This window comes from Monodelphis domestica, chromosome 2 (assembly GCF_027887165.1).
Source record: "Monodelphis domestica isolate mMonDom1 chromosome 2, mMonDom1.pri, whole genome shotgun sequence".
NCBI classification, from domain to species: Eukaryota; Metazoa; Chordata; class Mammalia; order Didelphimorphia; family Didelphidae; genus Monodelphis; species Monodelphis domestica.
In genome coordinates this window covers 281,395,267-281,420,762 of record NC_077228.1, presented here as the reverse complement: position 1 = coordinate 281,420,762, position 25,496 = coordinate 281,395,267, and positions in this window count along the sequence as shown.

Here is a 25,496-nt window from a genome sequence, read left to right as displayed (position 1 = left end):
TTACAGGCAATCACAGGGGGAAGAAGGGAAAAGTATGAGTAAACAACAGAAAAGGAAAAAATAAATTACAATCAGCAGCTTCTATCCAGGCAATAAACAAAGAGAAAATGGAACAAAGGAGGAATAAGGAACACCAAGCAAAAACACAGAAAATCCAGCAAATTGAATAAAGGCTTTTGAAGAACTCAAAATACAATTTTAAAAAATTAAGAGAAGCTTAAAGCAACTGGGAAAAGAACTTAAAAAGCAAGATAAGTCATCTGGAAACAAAGGCACTTGAACTAAAATGAGAAAATAGTGTCTTGAAAGTCAAAATTAACCAGCTTAAAAATGAGGCAAAGAAGATGAATGATCAGAAGGAGAAGAATGACCAAAAATTCAGGGAAGAAATTCAGTCTTTAAAAACTAGAACCCAATAACTAGAAGCAAATGACTTCAAAAAGCAACAAGAATATATAAAACAAAATCAAAAGAATGAAAAAATTGAGGAAAATATGAAACATCTCATTCACAAAATGTCAGACCAGAGAAACAGAAGCAGGAGAGATAATTTAAGAATTATTGGACTACCAGAAGAGCGTGACAAAAGGAAAAGCCTGGGCATCATCCTACAGGAAATTATCCAAGGAAACTGCCCCAACATTTTAGTGTAAGAAGGAAAAGTGAAGATTGAAAGAATCCATATATCACCTCCAGTATTTAATTTTGAATTGAAAATGCCCAGGAATGTTATAGCCAAATTCAAGAACTACCAGACCAAGGAAAAAATATTACAAGCTGCTAAGAAAAGTCATTCAGATACCGTAGAACCACAGTTAGAATAACACAAAATCTAGCTGCATCTACACTTAAGGACCAAAAGGCATGGAATATGATATTCTAGAAATCAAGGGAACTAGGTCTACAACCAAGAACAAACTACTTAGCAAAATTGATTATATTCTTGCAGGGAAAAAATATGGTTATTTAATAAAATAGAAGACATCCAAGTATTCATAAAAATGATTGGACTTAAACAGAAAATTTGCTGCCCAAACATAGAAGTCAAGAGAATCACCAAAAAGTAATTAAGGAAGGGAAAAATTTTTTTAAGGGACCCAGTAAGTTAAAATGATTTGTATCCCTATAAGAAAAGAGGATATTGGTAAATCTTAAAATTATTATTATCACCTTGATAGCTAGAATAATTATACATAGAGGGAACAATACCAAACTGTATAGGATTCAATGTCTCCCTCCCTCTCTCTCTCTCTCTCTCTCTCTCTCCATACACACACACACACACACACACACACACACACACACACACACATATATATATATACATATACATATAATTAGAGGTAAAAAAGAGGTTAATAATAAGAGAAATGGGAAAAGAGAAAAAATGGGGTAAATTTATATTTTATAAAGAAACACATGGCAGGAGTGGGGGAGAAAACCAATACACTGGAAGGGTAAAGAGGTTGGAGAAAGAAAAAAACACTTAATTCTTACGTGCATTGAAATTGACTCAAAGAGGGAAGGATAATCAGATCCATTGGGGCAAAGAACTGATTCACACCCTATAGAGAAGTAGAAGGGTTACAAACTTCCTGGTGGGGAAGGAATCAATACAAGGGGTGGGGAGTATTTTTAAAAGACCCTAAAGAAAAATAAGAGGGGAATAAGAAGGGGGGAAGGGAAGCAAAACAAGGGTGGGAATTAGGGAGACTGATTAAAAACAAAACACTGATATAGAAGAAAATGGTGAGAGAAGAAAAGGCAGGACTAGGTGTGGAAATCAAAATGTTGGAAAATACACAGCTCGTAATCATAACTCTGAAGGTGACAGAATGAACTCATCCATAAAATGTAAGCAAATATCAGAGTGGATTAGAAACTGAAATCCTGCCATATGTTGTCTAGAAGAAACACACATGAGGAAGGCATACATACACAGAGTAAAGGCAAATGGATGGAGCAAAATCTATTGTGCATAAACTGAGAAAAAGAAGGCAGGAGTTGTAATCATGATATCTGACAAAGTTATAGTAAAAATAGATCTAGTTAAAAGAGATAGGGGAGGTAATTATATCATGATAAAAGGCAGTATAGACAATGAGGAAACATCAATACTCAATTTTTATGCACCAAATGGTGTAGCATCCAAATTTCTAAAGCAGGAACCAGTGGAGCTCAAGGATGAAATAGACAATAAAACTATACTAGTGGGAGACCTGAACCTTCCTCTATCATATCTAGATGAATCAAACCAAAAAATTAATAAGAAAGAGGTAAGAGATGTGAATGATATCTTAAAAAAATTAGAGTTAGTAGATATGTGGAGAAAAATAAATAGGGACCAAAAGGATTACACCTTATTTTCTTAAGCACATGATACAATCGCAAAGATAGACCATGTAGTAGGGCATAAAAACATGGTAAACAAGTGCAAAATAGAAGAAATAATAAATGCAACCCTTTCAGATCCTAATACAATAAAAATAATAATTAGTAAGGGTACATGGAGAGGCAAATAAAAAATTAATTGGAAATTAAATAATACAATTCTCCAAAACTAGTTAGTTAAAGGACAAATCATAGAAACCATTAATAATTTAATTGAAGAAAATGACAATGATAAGACATACTTTCAAAATCTATGGGATGCAGGCAAAGCAGTACTTAGGGAGAAATTTACATCCTTGAGTTCATGTATTAACAAATAAGGGAGGGCAAAGGTCAATGAATTGGGCATGCAAATTAACTAGAAAATAAATGACTTAAAAATACTCATATGAAAACTAAATTAGTGATCTTAAAATCAAAGGAGAAATTAATGAAATTGAAAATCAAAGAACCATTGATTTAATATATATAAAACTAGAAGATGATACTTTGAAAAAAAAACAAATAAATTAGACAAAGTACTGGTCAATCTCATTAAAAAAAGGAAAGAAGCAAACCAAATTGACAGTATCCAAGATGAAAAGGGAGTCCTCACCTCAAATGAAGAGGAAATTAAGACAAACATTAAAAACAATTATACCCAATTACATGGCAATAAATATGGCAACCTAGATGATATGGATGAATATTTACAAAAATACAAATTGCCTAGATTAACAAAAGAAGAAATAGAATAACTAAATAAACCCATATCAGAATAAGAAATTAAGCAAGCCATCAAAGAACCCCCTAAGAAAAAATCCCCAGGATCAGAGGAATTCACAAATGAATTCTATCAAACATTCAAAGAATGACTAATCCCAATATTATAAAAACTATTTGACAGAATAAACAAAGAAGGAGTTCTACCAAATATCTCCTATGACATAAATATGGTACAAAGTCAGGCAGGTCAAAAACAGAGAAAGAAAACTATCAACCAACCTCCCTAATGAACATAGACACAAAAATCTTAAGAATACTAACAAAAAGACTCCAGCAAGTGATCACAAGGATTATTCATTATGATCAGGTGGGATTTGTACCAGGAATGCAAGGATGGTTTAATATTAGGAAAACCATTCACATAATTGATCACATCAACAAGCAAACCAACAAAAATCACATGACTATCTCAATAGACGCAGAAAAAGCCTTTGACAAAACACAACACTCATTCCTATTGAAAACACTAGAAAGTATAGGAATAGAAGGGCCTTTCCTAAAAATAATAAAGGGTATTTATCTGAAACCATCAGCCAGAAAGGTGGAGTCAAGATGGTAGCGTAGAAGGAGCAAAAGTTCAGATCTCTGAATGCCCTTCTTTACCAATTACAAACTAAATGCTCCTAAGGGACTGAAAAATCAAATCTAATGACAAGACAGAGCCAAGGAACTCTCCTGATGGACTCAATGCAAAAGATATGCCTCCCTAAAGCTGGAAATCGAGAACCACTTGGGTTTAAGGGGAAGGCAGAAGGAATGTCCCCACCTACAGTGCTAAACCTCCAGTGGCAGCGGGAACCTCTAGGCAGGCAAAGGCACTGGTCTACAGGGTGTACCTTATGGGCAGGGCTGTGCCAGGTTGAGAGCGTTGAACACAGGTGGTGGGGAAGGAGCTGGAGAGGGAATGCAGAGAAGGCAACCTATTCACAGTGGTGGAGACCCTCCATATTGCTTCAGCCTTCTAAGAGGTTTTGGCCTCAAAGCACATCTAGCCCAACTCAGCTGAACTTAATCCCATCAAAAGTCTTCAGAGCTCAAGAAAGTCCAAGCTCCAATACCCCTCCCTAACAGACTGCTGGACTTTAATGCAATCAAAAGCCTCTAGAGGACAGGGAAGCTCAAACACTAATGCCTCTCCCCCCACAGACTGCAAGGAGAGAACTCCTGACAAAGCTCTAAGAGGGGAGACTGTCAGAACATCCCAAAACAAAAAAAAAATGAGAGGAGCAAGAGCACAGCTGACTATATTTTTACAGGGAAAAGTGTGGTCATTCGACAAAATAGAAGAATTCCAAGAATTTGTAAAGAAAAGACCAGACCTGAACATAAATTTTGATGCACAAGCACAGAATTCAAGAGAATCATCAAAAGGTAATTAAAAAAGATGGAAAAAAGAAAGAAAAACTTTTTTAAGAGACTCAATAAATTAAAATGATATGTATCCCTATAAGAAAGGAGGTCATTGGTAACTTAAAAATTGTTATTATCACCTGGGCAGCTAGAAGAATTAAACTTAGAGGGAACAGTGACAAACTGTATAGGAAGAAATGACAAGACATAAATATGTATATAGATATATGTATGCATAAATACATATACATGTGTATATATATACACAACTAGAGCTAAAAAAGAGGTTAATACTAAAAGAAATCTATAGACTAATCTCCTTAATGAATATAGATGCAAAAATCTTAAATAGAATACTAGGAAAAATACTCCAGCTAGTCATCATGAGGGTTATTCACTATAATCAGGTGGGATTTATACTAGGAATGTAAGGATGGCTTAATATTGGGAAAACCATCTGCTAATTGACCATATCAACAAGCAAACCAACAAAAATCACATGATTATCTCAATAGACACAGAAAAAGCCTTTGGCAAAATACAACACTCATTCCTATTGAAAACACTAGAAAGTATAGGAATAGAAGGGCCTTTCCTAAAAATAATAAAGAGTATTTATCTAAAACCATCAGCCAACATCATCTGCAATGGGGATAAACTAGACGCATTCCCAATAAGATCAGTAGTGAAACAGGGATGCCCAATATCACTGCTATTATTTAACATTGTACTAGAAACACTAGCAGTAACAATTAGAGAAGAAAAAGAAATTGAAGGTATTAAAATTGGCAATGAGGAGACCAAGTTATCAGTCTTTGCGGATGATATGATGGTCTACTTAAAGAATCCTAGAGAATCCACCAAAAAGTTAGTCGAAAAAATCAACAACTTTAGCAAAGTTGCAGGATACAAGATAAACCTACATAAGTCATCAGCATTTCTATATATCTCCAACACATCTCAGCAGCAAGATTTAGAAAGAGAAATTCCATTTAAAATCACCCTAGACCATAAAAAATTCTTAGGATTCTATGTGCCGAGACAAACACAGGAACTATATGAACAAAACTACAAAACATTCTCCAAACAATTAAAACTAGATCTAAACAATTGGAGAAACATTGATTGCTCATGGGTGGGATGGGCTAACATAATAAAAATGACAATCCTGCCCAAATTAATTTACTCATTTAGTGCCATACCCGTTGACCCTAAACGAACATCCTAGTGCAAACATCAATAGCATGGAAATAGGTTCTGATCAAGGACACATGTAATACCCAGTGGAATTATGCTTCAGCTACGGGAAGGGGGGGGGCAGTAGGAATAGAATATGATTTTTGTAACCAAGGAATAATGTTTGAAATTGACCAAATTGAAAAAAGGAACTGATGGAGGAAGGAATTCCTTGTTTCAAGGAATATTAATTGGTAAGTAAGTAAAGCATATTAATTATTGACAGTGTCAACAACAACAACAACAACAACAACACCCAGTGGTATGAGAAGAAAAAATAGTCCCCATGCTCTGGGAGCTCTTTGGCTGATGCAAAATTACAAGCTAACTCTTTAGGGATAGTCTGATAAGGCAGCAAGGAGTGGAGATAGAGTGCTTAGCTTTAGGCAGTTCCCTCTCTGATATGGAGACCTTGTCTTTGCCTTCTGAAAACTTTAGTTTGATAATGAATAAAGCTTTGCCCTCAAAGAGCTAAAAGTCTAAAAGGGAGAACTTGACTTTGATCTTAAAAGTTGAAAGCAAATGTTTGAAAGCAATGGCTGGAAGTGATATTCCCTACAGTAACACCAGTAAGTATCTACAGCATTCCCCAATCTATTCATGCATTGCAAGAGGCTTTGTGAATTTCCCAACACTATCCCATCCAATATTTCACAACCATCAGGATTCCTCAATAGGCACTTACTCAAGTGGTTCCACACCTTGTGAAATACATTTTACAGATGAAGAGATTGAGGTGAGGGGCCTGCAATATGGAAGTCATTTTCCCAAGGTCATAGAAAGAATTCATATATAAGTCAACTGTAGTTACAAGTCAGCTCTCCTGACTCTACTTCTGGGTTTGCTTGACTATCTCTCACTACCTAATGTCCTTAGTATGAAAAGCAATAGTTAAGCATTTTTTGGCAAATCCAGCCCAGCCATTTCCAAATTCAGGCACCAGTATCTTTTTAGGAGAAAAACAGTTGTCAGGGAGAGAATCTTGTTTTTTAATTATTTGCTCTCAGAGAGATCTCAATCTGATGGGGAGCCCTTATCCTTTCCCTTAGGGAGCTTCCAGGCTGCTGGGAGAGACATAATGCCTTCCCAGTCTGATGAGGGTGACTTGGGATGAGATGATACCCTGTCATACTAACCTATTCATGAATTCTGCCAGACCTTGTTGAAGGTGAGACCCATGAACAAGAAAGATAGTCTACAATGAAGACAAACTCCAACACTGTCACATTTCTCTGGAGCCATGGTGGGAATAAAGTATTAAACCATTTATACTCACCCATCTGAGTAAAGGGTCCCTGAGATGAGGCACTGTATCTCCCATATCTGAATACCCACAGCCTCTCTTCTCCTCACCCATCACCTTGACTTAACTCTAGGTCTCTTGGTTCTGACAGGTTAGCTTTTGCTTTGTCTCACTGAGGACCAGGCCTCCCTATCCCTTCCCTGATTGTTCCAGAATATTTCCTCTTCCTTTCTCCCCTACCCATATTTTTTCTCTAATTTGTAAGAGATTTAGGGAGAATTTTCCCATTTGATTTGTGATTATTCTTTGTGAGCTAAGAATTGGCAAATCTCTCTTTCTTTTGGTCCATGCCATTGTTATTCCAAAATGAGGCAGCCAAGAAACTTAGACTTTGCTCTTAGCATTTCTAAGAGATGTATTTTTTTGTGATCATTCTTTCATCTCTCCTTAATTAAGAAATAAACACTATCCCTAAGAGGACCCATATAAGAGTTCTCTTCTTCCTTCTTTTCTAAAGGACTATTATCAGTCCTTTTCCTCTTTCCCATGGTTATTCTTTTTTTATTTTTGCCCCTCTCCTCAATCCTGCTTACAGAAAATCCTCAACTAACAAACAAGTTGTGTTCCAAACTTCTTTTTTTTTTTTAAGTCGATTATTTGGAATGCTTAATGTCATTTCCTCTGAAAGCACTATTGTGATGACTAAGTTCTCAAGCTAGCCCACAAAAGCCTATATAACCTAAATGTCATGGAACTATAATATTAATGCCAACATTAATTTCATGTCAATACCAATATTATTATTAACATTGGGCAAGTGGGATGGTGAAAAAAACATTTGGGTAGAAGTCAACAGATCTGAATTCAAAGCCTTCACAACTTTGAGCACGTTAACTTGTCCTTTCACTGCTGTTCAGTCATTGCAGTCATGTCAGACTCTCCATGACCTCATTTTGGGGTTTTCTTGGCAAAATACTGGAGTGGGTTGCCATTTTCTTCTCTGGCTCATTTTACATATGAGGAAACAGAGATAAACAGGGTCATGTTATTTGCCCAGGTTCACATAGTTAGTAAGTGTTTGAGGCTAGATTTGAATCTCCAAAGATGAGTCTTCTTGGGTTCTAAGAATAGTTCTCTATCTACTGTGCCACCTAACTGTACTCTCTAATCTTAGACTTCCCCAATGGCAAAATAATGGCCAGATTAGGAGGTCTTAAGAATCTTTCTGTGTCTGATATAGAATTTGAACTTCTTAGTTCTGGTCACTATGCTGGGTGCCAACTCTGGGGGTAAGTCTTTGTCTAAAATCCAGTTTAACTTTTACTTCTCTTTACCAAAGGCTATGTTTAAACTATTATTGCCAAATACATCATTATTGCTTCCTTGAAAACTGTTGTATTAAAACTTAGGATGTACATTCTATAGCTACTCTATTTCTACTCTCAGAAGAGAGTAGAAAAGAGGGAGAGAAAAATTAAAAAAATAAGGACTGTTCAGGCTAGCGATATTTACTCTTGGCCAAAAACAGCTTTATCCCACACTTTCTAAATTTCTCATTTCCTAAAAATAAAAACCTGTCATTTAGTTTCATGGGGGGGAGTGAGTGAGAAAATGTGTAGGGGCATAGGAGTGGTTTTTAGGATTGTAGAATTCCAGATCTAGATCTTGAAGGGGCTTTAAAGGTCAGTTCTTACTTCTTCATTTTATAGATGAGGAACCTGAGGTCTAATGAAGTAAAACAATCAGTCAGAACAACAATAAAAGAGTCTGTTCATTCAAAAAAAAAAGAAAAAGATAAGAACTACATTCATAAGTTGAGAACTACTTGTAGTATCAGCAATATTATTAGCTAAAATATCACTACAATCTATTGCCGTCATCGTTTAGCTACCTTACAGATTAAATAAGCTTCTAAGGAGTAATCTGGGAATCTTAACACTTCTACTATCTTTCTTTTAACTGAAAAAAAAGTGTTGCATAGCATTTGAAAAAATGAGTCCCTAAGGGCACTAGGCCCCTTTCTGTCACCTCATATCATTCCATCTGTAGTTTCCTCGTCCCTGGCAGCCCAGATATGGAGCAGTGTAAGTGTCCATATGTTCAGGATGTCTGTAAATCAGTAAATATTTGTTCAGAACACCAATGATTATATGCTAATTAATTCTCAGTAATCCATGCAATCATAATAGGGGTTGAATTGTAGGTTATACCCCCAAGCAGTATCAGTGAAAATGGGTCTATAGGGACTATCCCAGGAAACAGGTGCTCTTGATAATAATTGGGACACCAGAAACATGCTTGTATTTTCATAAAGCAATTCCCTGACTGACCACAGAACAAGAAGAGCTCAGTAGATCTTTGAAAAGGATAGACCCCACCTTTGATTTCTTTTGCTTTCAGAGGTGTATATTCTATAAGAATATTTAAGGGTTCATTTTTCATCCTCCTCTTCCTCCTTCTTCCCCATGACAACTGCTCTTACAATGTAGCTGGGGAGGAAGAATGGGATGGAGTAGCCAAGTCATTTGATCCTGGGATTCTGACTTCCCTAAGGATAACTGGTCAATCTTTTTTTTTAAACCCTTACCTTCCATCTTAGACTCAATACTGTGTATTGATTCCAAGGCAGAAGAGTGGTAAGGGCTAGGCAATGGGGGTCAAGTGACTTGCCCAGGGTCACACAGCTGGGAAGTGTATGAGCCCAGATTTGAACCCAGGACCTCCCATCTCTAGGCCTGATTCTCAATCCACTGAACCACCCAGCTTCCCCCAACTGGTCAATCTTAAGATGGACTTGGTCAGCCTTAGAGATACCTTTGTGAGTTCAAGTTTTTTAAAGATCCTGGTTCAATTGTTCTGTGCTGACCAATGACAAGGGAAGTTTCTGCATTTGAAAAGACAACAACCAGGAAAAAAATGAATCCAAATGCTGGAATGGTTTGCTCAAAGATATCAAACTTGCCAGAAACCATTTGGACAGAATTCAGATAGTACAAAGTCTTGGTAAAATGTTAGTCATAAATTTAGAAGATCCATTGTCAACATGGAATCTAGGAATCCCAAACTTGCTGAAGTTGAGTGACTCTTTGTCTCCAGAAGCCTTTTCCCAGTATATCACACCCTCTTTCTGAGGATCGAACTCAGGACCTTCAGCTTGCAAGACTGCAGCACTGCTGAAGAGGATTGGCATTCCCCTGAGGGTCCCCTACTCAGTCTGAAACTGCTAGCCTGAGATTCCCTTTAGGATAGATTCCCATGTGTGACAAGGAAATCACTTTAAAAGACTGATATATATTAATTTAAGGTCGCCAAGGAATTCAGCTATGTAATTCCTAAATGAAAACTCAAGTCAGCCTTCAGCCTTTTATAGAGTTTAATTACAAACAGGAGGAAGAAAGGAATTAGAGAGAGAGAGAGAGAGAGAGAGAGAGAGAGAGAGAGAGAGAGAGAGAAAGAGAGAGAGAGAGAGAGAAAGGGGAGAGAAGGGAATAGGGCTTAAATACCCCTTCTGTTTAGGCTGGGCCAAAAGGCCCAAGCCCTTAGATAGCTGGGGCAAAGAAAGGAGATCAGTCCCTATTACTCACGTGACCAAAATGGAGAAACAGTCTTGGGGCTCCACCTCCAGCTTCCTTCAGAGCAAGCTTCTCAGAGCACCTCTCCAACCACTCAGAACCAAAACTCTCCCACCACATCTTCAGTCTTCAGACCCCTCTATCTTTAAGGAAACCATCCAAGTTCCCTCCCCTCAGTTCTCACATCTACCAATCACTGTCCATCATTTTCCCTGTGCCAATGGTGGCTCTAGCTTAACCCAGGACCACCCAGAGGTTTGTGGCTTTGCACATGTCTGTTGAAGGTCATATTCTCAAATAATTAAATCTTGATCTTTTACTACAGCCCTTCCTAAATCCTGTTACCCTGAGTAGGGTAGAGATTGGAATAATTAAATTTTGATCTATGCTGCAGCCCTTCCTAAATCCTGTTAGGACTGAGTAGGATGGAGATTGCAATTTCCAAGACCTGGTTCTGTCATTCCAAGTATCTCCATTGTATCAATTCTAAAATCAATCATGACTCAAAGAAATTCCTGTTCTATGCTTAAGCATAGGTCAAAGCCCTTTCCATTGTTCAGCAAAAGGTTTCTGTCCTAAAGTAATCTTAAGAAGGGAGGAGGAGGAACCTCCCATGCCAATGGGGTTCACATTCCAATAGTTCCCACTCTCAATAGGAAATTTTTCAAGTATGAAATTTCCCAATGGTGAAATTTCCAACATTTATAAGTCTAAGAAATTTTAAGGTTTACACATGGGAACAGAGAACAAGTACAAACTTTGGGGTCTCCAACTTATAAGCTAGTCTTGAAACTTGGAGTTCATCAGATCCCACTAGGTCACAAGTTTGGGATTCCTAGATTTCATGCTGACACCATCAAATGCTTTATGCTTTGTTGGCTTTAAGTCAGTCTGATAGGAGGGTGTAACAATAGTTATTACTACTGTTTAAAAAAATCTTTCTTAGTGTATACTTGTGAGACTCTTATTTATTAAAAAATAAATTTAATTAAATATTTCCCAATTACATGTAAAAACATTTTAATGAGCATTTTTTAAATCTTGAGTTTCAAATTCTCTCCCTATAATCCTATGTTAGAAATGTTGCAAAAGAAAACACAGACAAAAACACGTGTACACACACAAAGCTTAAAAATTACGCTTAAATCTTCATTCAGATTTCATTAGTTCTCTCTTTGAAGATGGATACCATTTTTCAACATGGGCCATTTGGAATTTCTTTAATCAGAGTAACTACATCTTTTGTAGTTGATTATATTTACAATATTACTGTAGAATATCTTCCTGGTTCTACTCATTTCACTTTGCATGAATTCATATACATCTTCCCAGGTTTCTCTGAAACCACCCTGCTCAACCTTTCTTATAGCATAATAATATCCATCATAATTGTATATCACAGCTTGTTCAGTCATTTCTTAATTGATAGGCATACTCTTGATTTCCAATCCTTTGTCACCACAAAAAGAGATATTATAATAATTTTGTACAAATATATCCTTTTCCCTTTCCTTTGATCACTTTGGGATACAGACCTAGCAGTGGTATGGATAGATCAAAAGATATGCAGTTTTATTTCTGTTTGGATGTAGTTCTGAATTATTCTCTGGAATCCTGGACTAGTTTACAACTCTGTCAAAAGTGCATTAGTCTCCCCATTTTTCTGCATCACTTGCAGCACTTGTCATTTTCCTTTTCTTTTATGTTAACCAGATTGATAGGTATGAGGTGTCTTCTCAAATGTGTTTTAATATTCATCTCTCTAATCAGTAGTGATTTAGAGCATTTTTTTCACATGACTATTATTAGCTTTGATTTCTTTTTCTGAAATTGCCTGTTCATATCCTTTGACCATTTGTCAACTGGTCTTATTTTTATAAATTTGGCTCAGGAACATGACAGAGTATAGGCCAGGACCCAACTGAAATCTCCCAACAGTCCCCTCCAAACAAATTTAAAATAATGCCTCAAATCAAATTTTGGAGTGGGAGAGGCAACACAAGGTCAGAGGGAGATATTTTTCCATCCTAAGACAAACTAGGAGCTCCTAGCTCAACTTACCTTGGGAGCTAAGTTCTACAGACTTAAGAAAAATCTGTAACACCAGGGTGGGCAGAGTTGTTAATTGTTTCAACTAGTTATTTAATTGATTCTTTAAGCATATTATCATATTATCCTCAGATTGATAGTTTTGATTCCTCATTGCCTATTCTAATTCCTCCAATGTCTTTTTCTTCTCTTATTGCTATAGCTAGTATTTCTAGTACAATATTGAATAATGGAGTGATAATGGACAATCTTGCTTCATCCCTGATCTTTTAGAGAAGGCTTCAAGTTTAATCCCATTACAGATAATGCTTGCTCTAATTTTAGATAGATACTACTTAACATTTTAAGGGAAGCTCCATTTATTCCTTTGCTTTCCAGGATTTTTAATAGGAAAGGACATTGCATTTTTAAAGGCTTTTTTTCTACTTTTATTGAGTTAATGATATGATTTTTGTTCTTTTTATTGATATGGTCAATTATGCTGATACTTCTCCTAATATTCCACCAGTTCTTCATTCCTGATATAAATCCCACTTTCTCGTAGTGTATGTTCTTTGTTATATATTGCTGTAATCTCCTTGCTTGTATTTTAATTAAAATTTTTACATCAATATAGATTAAGGAAATTGGTCCATAGTATTCTTTCTCTGTTTTTGCTCTCCCTGATTTAGTTATTGAAACCATATTTGTTTCAGAAAAATAATTTTCTAAGACTCTTTACCTATTTTTTTCAAATAGTTTATATAGTATTAGGATGAATTGTTTCTTAATTGTTAGGTAGAATTAATTCTTAATCCATCTGGTCTTGGGTATTTTTTTCTTGGGGGAGCTCACTGATGGCTTGTTTAGTTTCTTTCTATGATAGCTATTTATGTGTTCTAATCCTTCTTCTGTTCATCTGGGCAGTTTATATTTTTATAAATATTTATCCATTTTACTAGATTATCAGGTTTACTGGCATACAATGGGACAAAATATCTCCTAATAATGGCTTTAATTTTATCTTCATTGATAATGAATTCAATCTTTTCATTTTTTATCTTGATAATTTGGTTTTCTACTTTTTTTAAGTAATCACATAAACCAACAATTTATCTTATTATTTTCCCCCATTAAACCAAATCCTTGTTATATTCATTCATTCATTAAATTTTTTTTTTATTTCTAGTTTTATTAATCCCTCTTGATTTTTCAGTATTTCCATTTTGGTGTTTATTTGGAGAGTTTTCATTTGCTTTTTCTCTAGTTTTTCTAAGTTGCATTGATTTGCTCTTTTTTTTTTTTGATATATGCTTTTAGAGATATATATTTTCCTTTAAATATTGCTTTGGTTGTATCTCACAAAATTTGGAATGTTTTCTTATGGTTATCATTTTCTTTAATGAAATTGTTGATTTGTTCGATGACCCACTGATTCTTTAAGATTAGATTATTTTAGTCTTTAATAAAATTTTAATATTGTTCTTTCTCCTAGATCCCTCCAAGTTGTTCAAGATCATTGCATTGCCACTAATGGAGAAGCCCATTACATTCGATTGTACCACAGTGTATCAGTCTCTGTGTACAATGTTTTCCTGGTTGTGCTCCTCTTACTCTGCATCAATTCCTGGAGCTTGGTCCAGTTCCCATGGAATTCCTCCACTTTATTATTCCTTTGATCCCAATAGTATTCTATCACCAACATATACCACAATTTGTTCAGATATTCCCCAATTGAAGGACATACCCTCATTTTCCAATTTATGACCATCACAAAGAGAGCAGCTATGAATATTCTTGTACATGACTTGTACATGACTTTTTCCTTATTATCTCTTTGGGGTACAAACCCAGCAGTGCTATGGCTGGGTCAAAGGGCATAGTGGCAAATTGCCCTCCAGAATGGTTGGATCAATTCATTACTCCACAAGCAATGCATTAATGTCCCAACTTTGCCACATCCCCATGAGCATGCATTACTTTCCTTTGCTGTCATGTTAGCTAATCTGCTAGGTATGAGGTGATATCTCAGAGTTGTTTTGATTTGCATCTCTCTGATTATAAGAGATTTAGAACACTTTTTCATGTGCTTATTAATAGTTTTGATCTCTGTAACTGAAAATTGCCTATTCATGTCCCTTGCCCATTTATCAATTGGAGAATGGCTTGATTTTTTGTACAACTGATTTAGCTGTTTATAAATTTGAGTAATTAGACCTTTGTCAGAGATTTTTGTAATGAAGATTGTTTCCCAATTTGTTGCTTTCCTTCTAATTTTGTATGCATTAGTTTTGTTTGTACAAAATCTTTTAAATTTGATGTAATCAAAATTATTGATTTTACATTTTGTGATTTTTTCTAGCTCTTTTTTTTTACATTCTTTCCTTTCCCAAAGATCTGACAATTATACTATTCTGTGTTCACCTAATTTGTTTATAATTTCCTTCTTTTTATTCAGGTCATTCACCCATTCTGAGTTTATCTTGGTGGAGGGTGTGAGATGTTAATCCAAACCTAATCTTTTCCATACCATCTTCCAATTTTCCCAACAGTTTTTACCAAATAGTGGGTTTGGGCTCCCCAAACTGGGATCTTTGGGCTTATCATAGACTGTCTTGTTGAGGTCATTTACCCCAAGTCTATTCCACTGATCCTCCTTTCTGTCTCTTAGTCAGTACCACATTTCTTTGATAACCACTGCTTTATACTATAGTTTGAGATCTGGGACTGTAAGTCCTCCTTCCTTTGAATTTTTTTTCATGATTTCCCTGGATATGCTTGATCTTTTGTTCTTCTAAATGAACTTTGTTCTGGATTTTTCTAATTCAGTAAAAAACTTTTTTTGGTAGTTCAATGGGTATGGTACTAAATAAGTAAATTAATTTGAGTAGGATGGTCATTTTCATTATATTAGCTCATCCTACCCATGGGCAATCAATGTTTTTTTTTTCCAGTTGTTTAGATCTAGTTTTAATTGTGTGGAAAGTGATTTGTAGTTGTATTCATATAGTTCCTGTGTTTGTCTTGGCAGATAAATTCTTAAGTATTTTATATGGTCTAGGGTGATTTTAAATGGAATTTATCTTTCTAATTCTTGCTGCTGAGATGGATTGGAGATATATAGAAATGCTCATGACTTATGCTTGTTTATTTTGTATCCTGTAACTTTGCTAAAGTTATTGATTATTTCAACTAGCTTTTCGGTTGATTCTCTAGGACTCTTTAAATATACCATCATATCATCCACAAAGAGGGATAAGCTTGTTCCCCTCATTGCCTATTTTAATACCTTCAATTTCTTTTTCTTCTCTAATCACTACAGCTAGTGTTTCTAGTACAGTGTTAAATAATGGGCATCCTTGTTTCACTCCTGATCTTATTGGGAAGGCTTCTAGTTTATCCCCATTGCAGATAATGTTTGCTGATGTTTTACTGTTTCTTGAACTTTTGTATTTTTTTTTTTACTTGGACAGTTCTGTTTTTTAATATATTATTTTCTTCAGTATTTTTATACCTCTTTTAATTTATTTCATATCTTCCTTTTCTTTCATTTTTTACCTTATTTTCCTTCCACTATTCTTATTTGATTTTGAAAATCATCCTTAGTTCTTTCAGGAATTCTGTTGTGCTTGAGTCCAATTATCTTTTATTGAGTCTTTACTTGAAATTGTTTTGACTACATTTTCTTCTTCTGAATTTGTGTCTTGATCTTCTCTGCCATTATAGTAGATTCTTTGGTCAGGATCTTTTGTTGTTGTTGTTTGCTAATATTTCCATGCTATTTTTTTATTCTGAACTTCATGTTAACTTTTTTAAATGTTGAAATAAAATAAATTGCTACCCCCTGAAGGATTAAAGAAACTATCTTTCTCCTTTCCCTATACATAAAAGCCAAATTTAAACTTTTAGCAATATTTCCCCAACATACTAATATAGGGGTATAACATGAGCTAGAGTATGATTAACATGTATGATTCTTCATTTAGTGAGTCAGATTTCTCAGGATTCCCTTCATGAGTCTAGAGCCGAAAGAGACATCTTAGTGGAAAGGGAAAGGGGAGCACAGTGCTCTTACAATTCCAGTGAATCTAATTGTTAAATGACTGGAAGAGAATATGTTGAGAAAATATAAAAATTGTGACACGATGCAATATATATTTTTTATTAAAAACACTAGGGAATATTGGAATAAATGGAAATTCCTCAAAATGATAAGTAGCATTTATCTAAAATCATCAGCAAACAATGACTGCAAAGGGGATAAGCTAGAAACCTTCCCAGAAGATCAAGGGTAAAGCAATGATGATCATTCTCACCAATACTTTTCAACATTGTTTTAGAATAGCAAATTATAGCAATAAGAGAAAAAAATGAAATTGAATGAATTAGACTAGGTAATGAGAAAGCAAAGTTATCACTCTTTGCAGATAATATGATGATATACTTAGAAAATCCTAGAGAACTGAACAAAAAATTAATTGAAACAATTAACAATTTTACCAAGGTTGTAGAATATAAAATAAATCCACATAAATCATCAGTATCTTTATATATTACCAATAAAATCCAACAATAAGAGATAGAAAAAAATTCCATTTAAAATGATTGTAGACAATATAAATTACTTGGGAGTCTATCTGCTAACATAAACCCAGGAACTATATGAAAAAAGTTATACAACACTTTTCACACAATCAGATCCAAACAATTAGGAAAAAAAAAACATTAATTTCTCACAGGCAGGTCAAACCAATATCATAAAAATAATGCTTCTACCTAAATTAATTCACCTACCCAGTGCCATATAAACCAAGCTTTGGAAAATTATTTAATAGAACTAGAAATAATAATAACAAAATTCATCTGGAAGAATAAAAGATCAAGAATATCAAAGGAATTAGTGGGGGAAAAGTGAGTTAGTCTAGCTATACTAGAACTCAAACTGTATCTTAAAGCAGTAATCATCAAAACACTTTGGTACTGGTTAAGAAATAGAATAGAGGATCAGTGGAATAAATTAGTCATTCAGCTTATAGTAGTAAATAAGTGTAGAAACCTAGAGCTTGATAAAGCCAAAGATCCAAACTCTGGAGAGAACTCATTATTTGAGAAAAAACTTCTAGAAAAATGGGGAAACAGTATGAAAGAAACTAGGCATGCACTAACATCTCATACCACACACCAAGATAAAATTAAATGGATTCATAATTTAGAAATAATGACTGATACCATCAATAAAATAGGGCAGCACAGAATAGTTTACCTGTCAGACCTATGCATACAGGGGAGGTGGATTTGCAAGCAAATAAGACACAAAGAACATCATAAGATATAAAATGGAAAAATTTTATTATATTACTTTACAAAGATTTTGCACCCACAAAATGCAACCAAGATTAGAAATGAAACAAAAACTGGGGAAAAAAATTTAAAGCAAGGGTCCCTAACAAAGGCTTCATTTCTCAAATATGTAGAAGACTGAATCAACATTATTAGAATACAAGTCATTCCCCAATTGATAAGTGCCCAAAGGACAAGAACAGGTAATTCTCAGATAAAAAACAAACAAACAACAAAGCTATTTTTAGTCATATGAAAAAGTACTTTAAATCACTATTGATTAGAAAAATACTGATTAAAACAACTCTGATATACCACCTCCTGCCTATGAAATTGACTAATATGACAAAAAAGGAAAATGAAGGAGGATTATGGAAAAATTAAGACACTAATACAATGGTGGAGCTGTGAACTGATAAAATCATTCTGAAGAACAATTTGGAACCATGCCCAGAGGACAATAAAATTGTGCTTACCCTTTGACTCAGTAATATCACTACTAGGTCTATATCTCAAAGAGATCAAAGAATGGGAAAAGGACCTACTTGTTTTAAAAAGCATTTATTGCAGCTCTTCTTGTGGTGACAAAGAATTAGATGTAGGAGGACACTATATAGACTAACAGCAATATTGCATAATGATCAACTGTGAAGAACTTAACTATTAACATCAGTGAAAGGATCCAAGACAACTTCAAGAGACTCATGATGGAAGATGCTATTCAGCACCAAAGAAGGAACTAATAGAGTCTGAGTGCAGATCAAAGCACACCATTTTCCACTTTATTTGCTTTATGAATTTTTTCATACATTTGTGATGTGTATTTTTACATGACAAATATGAAAATATGTGCTGCATGTATAGCATGTATAGCACATGTATAACCACTATCAAATTAATTGCTATCTCAGGGAAGAGGGGAGTGGGGGAAGAAGGATATTTGGGGGGTAAAATATCAGAAAACAAATACTAGAAGTTGTTTTTACATGAAAATGGGAAAATAGAATAAAATAATCCTAAAAAAAGGAAGCATAAGTAATGACCATTACTGTTGGACCAGATCATATGGGTTGTTTAATTTAGTGCACTTCATTTTACAGATGAGGGAATCAATATCAAAAGTATTTGAATTACTTGTCCAATGTCATACAGTAAGTGGAATTTTAATCTAAATTCCCTGGCTAAGAGGAAGAGAAAGAGAAAAAAAGATAAGGAAGAGTTATATCATCTGAAGGTTCTAAAAACAATTCATATTTGGATTTGAAATGAAAAGGAACGTTTGCTCCATATTTTCCTCAATGAGATAAGGATTCTAGGCTGTAGAAGATCAGCTTCCAAGTACTGAAAGATTTGAAGGAAAGAGAATTGGATTTAACACCCACAGAATTTAATACAGATGCCAAAGGAGTGTAGAAGATAATATGGTTGATCAGAAATAAGTGCTATCTATGACCTAACACAAAGAATAGAAATTCTAATTGAGATGGGATGTAGGGAAGGGACAATCTCCCTGGAATCACTATGGCTAAATACAATGTTAATAATTCTGTGATGGATAACTGAGAACTCATAATAGATGACACCTAGAGGAAAACAGAATGCGGATTCCCCTGTCTGTCCTCACAGTAGCCCTTTGCAGAAGATGAGTCACTCAGAGTTGCTGGTTTCAGGGAATAGAATTCACAAGTGTACAGTGTCCTTAGGAAGATTCCAGAGAGAGAGAGAGGTGTGAAGGATATTCTCTCTCTCCCTGTCCTCTTCCCTCAGCATCATTTCCCAGAAATCAGGGAAGAGATAGCAGGGTGGATGGGGATCTCCTCACAATGAGGCCATTTCATGGTAGGCTGTGTGTTTCCAAAGTGGAACAGCTTGGATGGCTTAGAGAACAACAATGAAAATGATGACAATGACATCAGTGAGGAGGTCGAAAAGACCTATAATGAATTTGTTCTTGCTTCCCCAACAATGATGAACCCTAAAGATGTTTACAGAGGAGAGCTTTGAGATGGTGGGAACTGTGAGTTCTCAGCCTGTTAATAGCTTTTGGTACTTTTCTTACTTGGTCCTAGGGGACAGAATTAGTGTTATGTTTGTATAGAGCTTCAAGTTTTAAAAAACACTTTCTTTACACCATCCTTGTGAGGAAGTTAGATGGTGAAAGTATTGTGATCCTAATTTTACACAGGAGGAAACTGAGTCTCTGAGATTTAAGTGACTTATCCTTGGTCACACAATTAATAAATGTTAAAGGCAGGATTGAAATCCAGGTCTTTTGCGGCCTCATGATGACTTTCAGTGAGGAAGTCTTGGGTTCAAATTTTGTCACAGACACTAACAATATGCCCCTGGGTGAGGAAGGAAGAAAATGAACATATATTAAGGGCCTATTATATGCCAGGCTCTGGTTAACCATTTTAAAAATGTTATCCTGTTTGATCCTCATAACAACCCTGAGAGGTAGGTGCTATTATGATCCCCAGTTTACATCTGAAGAAATTGAGAAAAATATGGGTTAAATGACGGGCTCAGGGTCATACAGCTAGGAAGTATTTGAAGTCAGATTTAAACTGAGATCTTCTCATCTCCAGGTCCATTACTCTAACTAGTATACCACCTACCTGCTTCAAGTCACTTAACTTTTCCAGGCCTTAGTTTCCTTATAAATTGACTAAAGAAGTTAGATTCAATGATCTTTAAGATCCTGTTTAACTCATAATTTATGATCCTATGATTCTAAGTCCAATCTTTTCTTTCCTCATCCCTTCCATTTTCTGGGTCTCTTCCAATAACACAGTCTCCTTGACTGCTCTTTCCAACATTGCTTACATCTTTACTCCTTCCCTTCAATTTATTGGGGGTGTCAGAGGAGGAGTTTAATTACTCTTTGCTGCTCTTTGATACTTTCAAACTCATCTTCTACCATTGTTACTGAGAAACAATTTTTACCCTGAGGTTTGCTAAATTCATATCTCAATCAAAATTTTAGTGGCTTTCATCCTCCAGGACAGTCCCCTTCTTTCCTCAATGAGTTAAATGACTGGTTCATTATTTTTCTTTCCCAAATCCTAACTCATACTAGGAGACTTCAACATACATACTCACTCAAATACTCTAGAACCACTCAGTGGCACAGTAGAGAGAGCACCAGGCCTGGAGTCAGGATGATGTCTTTCTAAGTTTAAATATGCCCTCAGACACTAGCTGTGTCACCCTAGACAAGATACTTCATGCTATTTGCCTCAGTTTCCTAATATGTAAAGTGAGCTGGAAACTATCTTACTATCTTTGCCACAAAACTCCAAATGGGGTCACAACAAGTGAAATATAACAACTGAAACCAAATTTGAACCAAAATCAAATACTCTAAGTTATTCAGTTCCTCAATTTGCTAATTTATTGTGACCTACCTCTCCAACCCAGTTCAACCACACACAAAGATGGCTATACCTTTGGTGTTGCCACCACCTAGAAATGCACCATCTCCATGTGTACGAACTCTGAAATTCCCTCATCTGATTAGGATTTGTCATCATTTCCATCTTCTTCTTTCTGATCTCTTCCTTCTGATACCAAACTTGTTTTCTGTACTCACTATTACCAACATTTTGCCCTGTCAAGGCTCACCACTGCCCCACTCTCAACTTCTCCTGCCATGGTTCTTATTTATTTGCTAGTGTTTGGATCCACTTATATAATCTCAAATGGGAACCAAATGCAGCAGGGCAATCCTTTTACATTTCCCTAATTGACTCTATTCCACTCAAAACAGATGCTTTCCCAAACCTTTTCATCTCCCCCTCAAGCCTTGTAGAGTTCCCTGTCCTTCCACCCTGTCTGTGAGAACTTTGTCTCATATTTCACTGAAAAGATTGAGGTCATTTTCAGCAAGCTCCTCCTTCTCCCTTATTCCTCACTTCTCAAGACTCAAATGCCTTCTGCCCCTATTTCCTTTATTTTGCCATTGTCTGAAATGAACAAATAGCCTTTCTCCATACCAAGGCAAACTCCTCTGCCTGCATGAATGATCCCATTCTATCCTGTCTTCTCCAGAAGACTGCTTCCTCCATCATGCCCATTCTCTCACTTATTTTCAACCTCTCACTGTGTACTGGCTGCTTCCCTCTAGCTTATAAACATCCTTATGTCCTCCATTTTCAGAAAAACAAAACAAAACAAAACAAAACAAAACTTGTCACTTAATGCATCTATCCCTGATAGATATCATCCTATATCTCTCCTTCCTTTTGTGGCTAAACTCTTTTTATAAACTCTACATGCCTCTGACTGTGTAAGTTCTGATGCATTCAAACACAGTTTAGCGTCCCGCCCTAAACTGACAAACCCAGAACGACAGATGGTGTTCCCTCTCTCTTCTGTCCTCATTATAATGGGAGTGCAGTGGAGGATGGGTAGGGACCAAGGTACTGGGTTCAGGATCAGAAGAATGGGATTTGAATGCCCATTGTGCACTTTACTACTTGCATGATCTTGGACCAAGCACAATGCTCGGCACAGAGTAGATACCGCCAGTGCTTATGAATCGAATCAAATTTAACTGTCACCTCCCATCCTTGGCCCTCTGTTTCCCTCTCTATAAAATGCAGGAGGTGGGGGGACTAGACAGATGATCTCTCACATCTCGTCTGGGCCAAGATAGTATCAATCTTGTGAATGAGATTCTGACTTTGTTCCTTGGAGTATCTGGCAGCATCTCAAGGGTGTTTTCCAATCAATGGGGCTCGTGAAGAATAGCTAACATTTCTATAGCTTTTACTATGTGCCCTAGCAGCTAAGCACTTTACAATTATCTCATTTGATCATTTCGACTTCCCTGGGAGATAGGTGCTATTTTTATTCCCATTTTACAGATGGGAAAGCCCAAGCAAACAAAGGTTAAGTGGCTAGCTCCGTTTCACACAAGTAAACACTAGAAAGTGTCTGATGCCGGCTTACATTTAGGTCTTCCTGACTCCAAGTCAAAGCGGCTCCATCCAAGGCACCACCATTCTGCCTCATTGGGCTGGGTTCCCTGCGGTTCTGCCTGGGTCCACCAAGATGAACCTTAGAGAAGCCTGCGCTTTCCGACAGTCCTCCCTTCTCCCTCCCCTCATTGCAATCTGACCACAGCCCCTGCCACCAAAACAGATTCTGTTCTGCGGGTTGAAAAAGCAACTTGCAGTGTATTATCCCCGTGTTTATTTCCAATCAGCTTATACTGCCCAGGGAAACCACGACAAGACATTCAGTACGTGCTCATTCTCCCCTACCCCTCCCTGCAGCTTCCCTAGATACTTGGGAGCTGATTGAAATGTGATGCGTGGGCTCCTGAAGGAGGGAAAGAAAACATTCACTCAGACCTAAGCCTTTCTCACAGGTCACCACTGACAGATGCAGTCTCTCCTCCTCCGCCAGAATGCTCAAAGTGCTTCTGAAAGAGGAGCTAGGTAGGGCAGATTCGCTTCCAAGAGCTAACGGGGCTTCGCCAAAGGGTCAGCGGGCAGAACCCGGGGCTTAGGACTCTTCCTCGGCTTTCCCCCAGGTATAGAGTCATTGTCTCAGTTTGGGAAGAGGGAATGCTGAAGGACCAATGTTCTTTTGGAAGAACCTCCCTGGGCTCTGCCATATGTGGAACTTCACTATTCAGACGTGATGCTTAGAATGCACTTTCTTCCCTCCTTCAAGCTTTAGGTTCTAATAGCAACACTAAGTTAGTCCCCTTTGAAAGGCAGTTAATGGAAGATCTCATAAAATCCTGTTTTCTTGATTTCTTTTATATAGATTATTTCCTGATCCCCTTTCTCATTTGCTAGTGTCCTTTCCCCAAAATTGATATTGCATTTGTTTTGGATAACCTTACAAGGGAAAGGCGATTATATCTTGTGTTGTCCATGTAGGTTCTGCAGGTCCACATGTGTCTTCCATGACATGGCTCACATGAAGGAAGACATGACTAGATAGATATCTTTTTTTTTTTTTTAACTCTTATCTGCCATCTTAGAGTATTGATTCTAAGGCAGAAGAGCAGTAAAGGCTAGGCAATGGGGGTTACTTGAGCACAGCTGGGAAGTGTCTGAGGCCAGATTTGAACGTAGGCCTGGCTCTCACTCTCAATTCACTGAACCTCCCAGCTGCCCCCCTAGATAGATATCTTTAGAATCTATTCCACCTTCCCTTATCCAAGTAAGATTTTGACTCCTGTCAGATGGGAAGGCAGGAGTTTGGGGCCATAGGTGGGCCACACTGTTTTTCACAGAGAAAAGGCACTGAGATACACACTTGAACATTTGTTGCTGTTGTTCATTGATTTTTCAATTGTGTCAGACTCTTCATGACCCTTTTCGGTGTTTTCTTGGCAAAGATAATGGAGTCCTTTGCCATTTCCTTTTCCATCTCAATTTACAGATGAGAAACTGATGAAGACAGGGTGAAATGACTTGTGCAGGGTCACACAGCTAGTAAATGTCCAAGGCTGGATTTGAACTCAGAAAGAAAAGTCATCCTGACTAGGCAATCACATTATCCAGTCCCACATATTTGCTTCATATATATGTATGTATTAATATATTTTAATATACAGATATACTTACACACAAATATAGATCCTCAACTATATATACATATCTCCAACATTTGACTCTCTTTCCCCCAAATGTCAGTTCCATAACAAAACACACATAGCAAATAGCAAATAAACTAATTCATTTAAGTTGATTGCAAAATAGAAATCAGAGATGATATGATGAGATGAAATGAGATGAGAACATATACCAGACAATACCTAAAATGAATGAGCTCTCTCATTGAAGTCAAGCTATCTCAGCTCAACCAAGAGAGAGAATCTCAGATCTTACTCAAGTGATTTCCAAAATCTCTGATACATTAGTTTGGGGATAAGGACATGACCAAAGTGACAGATTCTCTACATGCTAGCTTCTTCCAGGAGTCTTTTTCTCCCTTCAGGGACCTAAAATAAATTTGGAACTACATCCAGTACTGAAGGAAAAAGCCAGAAAACAAGGATGTTTCTGCCCCTCCCACAAGTATGGAGCAATGAGGAATTTATGATGAGGGAGTCTTATGCAAATGGGCTTTGAGCTGAATTTTGTTCTCATTTTTAGAACCTCCTTGAGAGCAAAAATTGTTTCATTTTTTTTTGCCCTTTTATCTCCAGGGCTCACCTTAGTGCTTGGAACATGCTACTGGAGATGATTAATAAATGTATATTAATAATACCTAGCATTGATATTGTGATTTAAGGTTTGCCAGGCCTGTTACATAGATTCTCTTTATAATCTCACAGCAAATCTGTGAGATAGGTTTATTATTTTATTTCCATTTTATAGATGAGGAAGGTTAAGTGGCTTGCCCAGAGTCACATAGGTAGAAAAATCAGGATTTGAATTCAGATCTTCTTGATTTCAATTCCAACATTCTGTTTACTGTATGACATAGATTGTTGACTGATAGCTCTATGTATCTATATCTATCTATGGTCTCTTGTGAATCATTTGTAGCAACGGCATTTTAAAAAACTATCTTAGACATAGGTGCTACTAATTTGAATACTTATA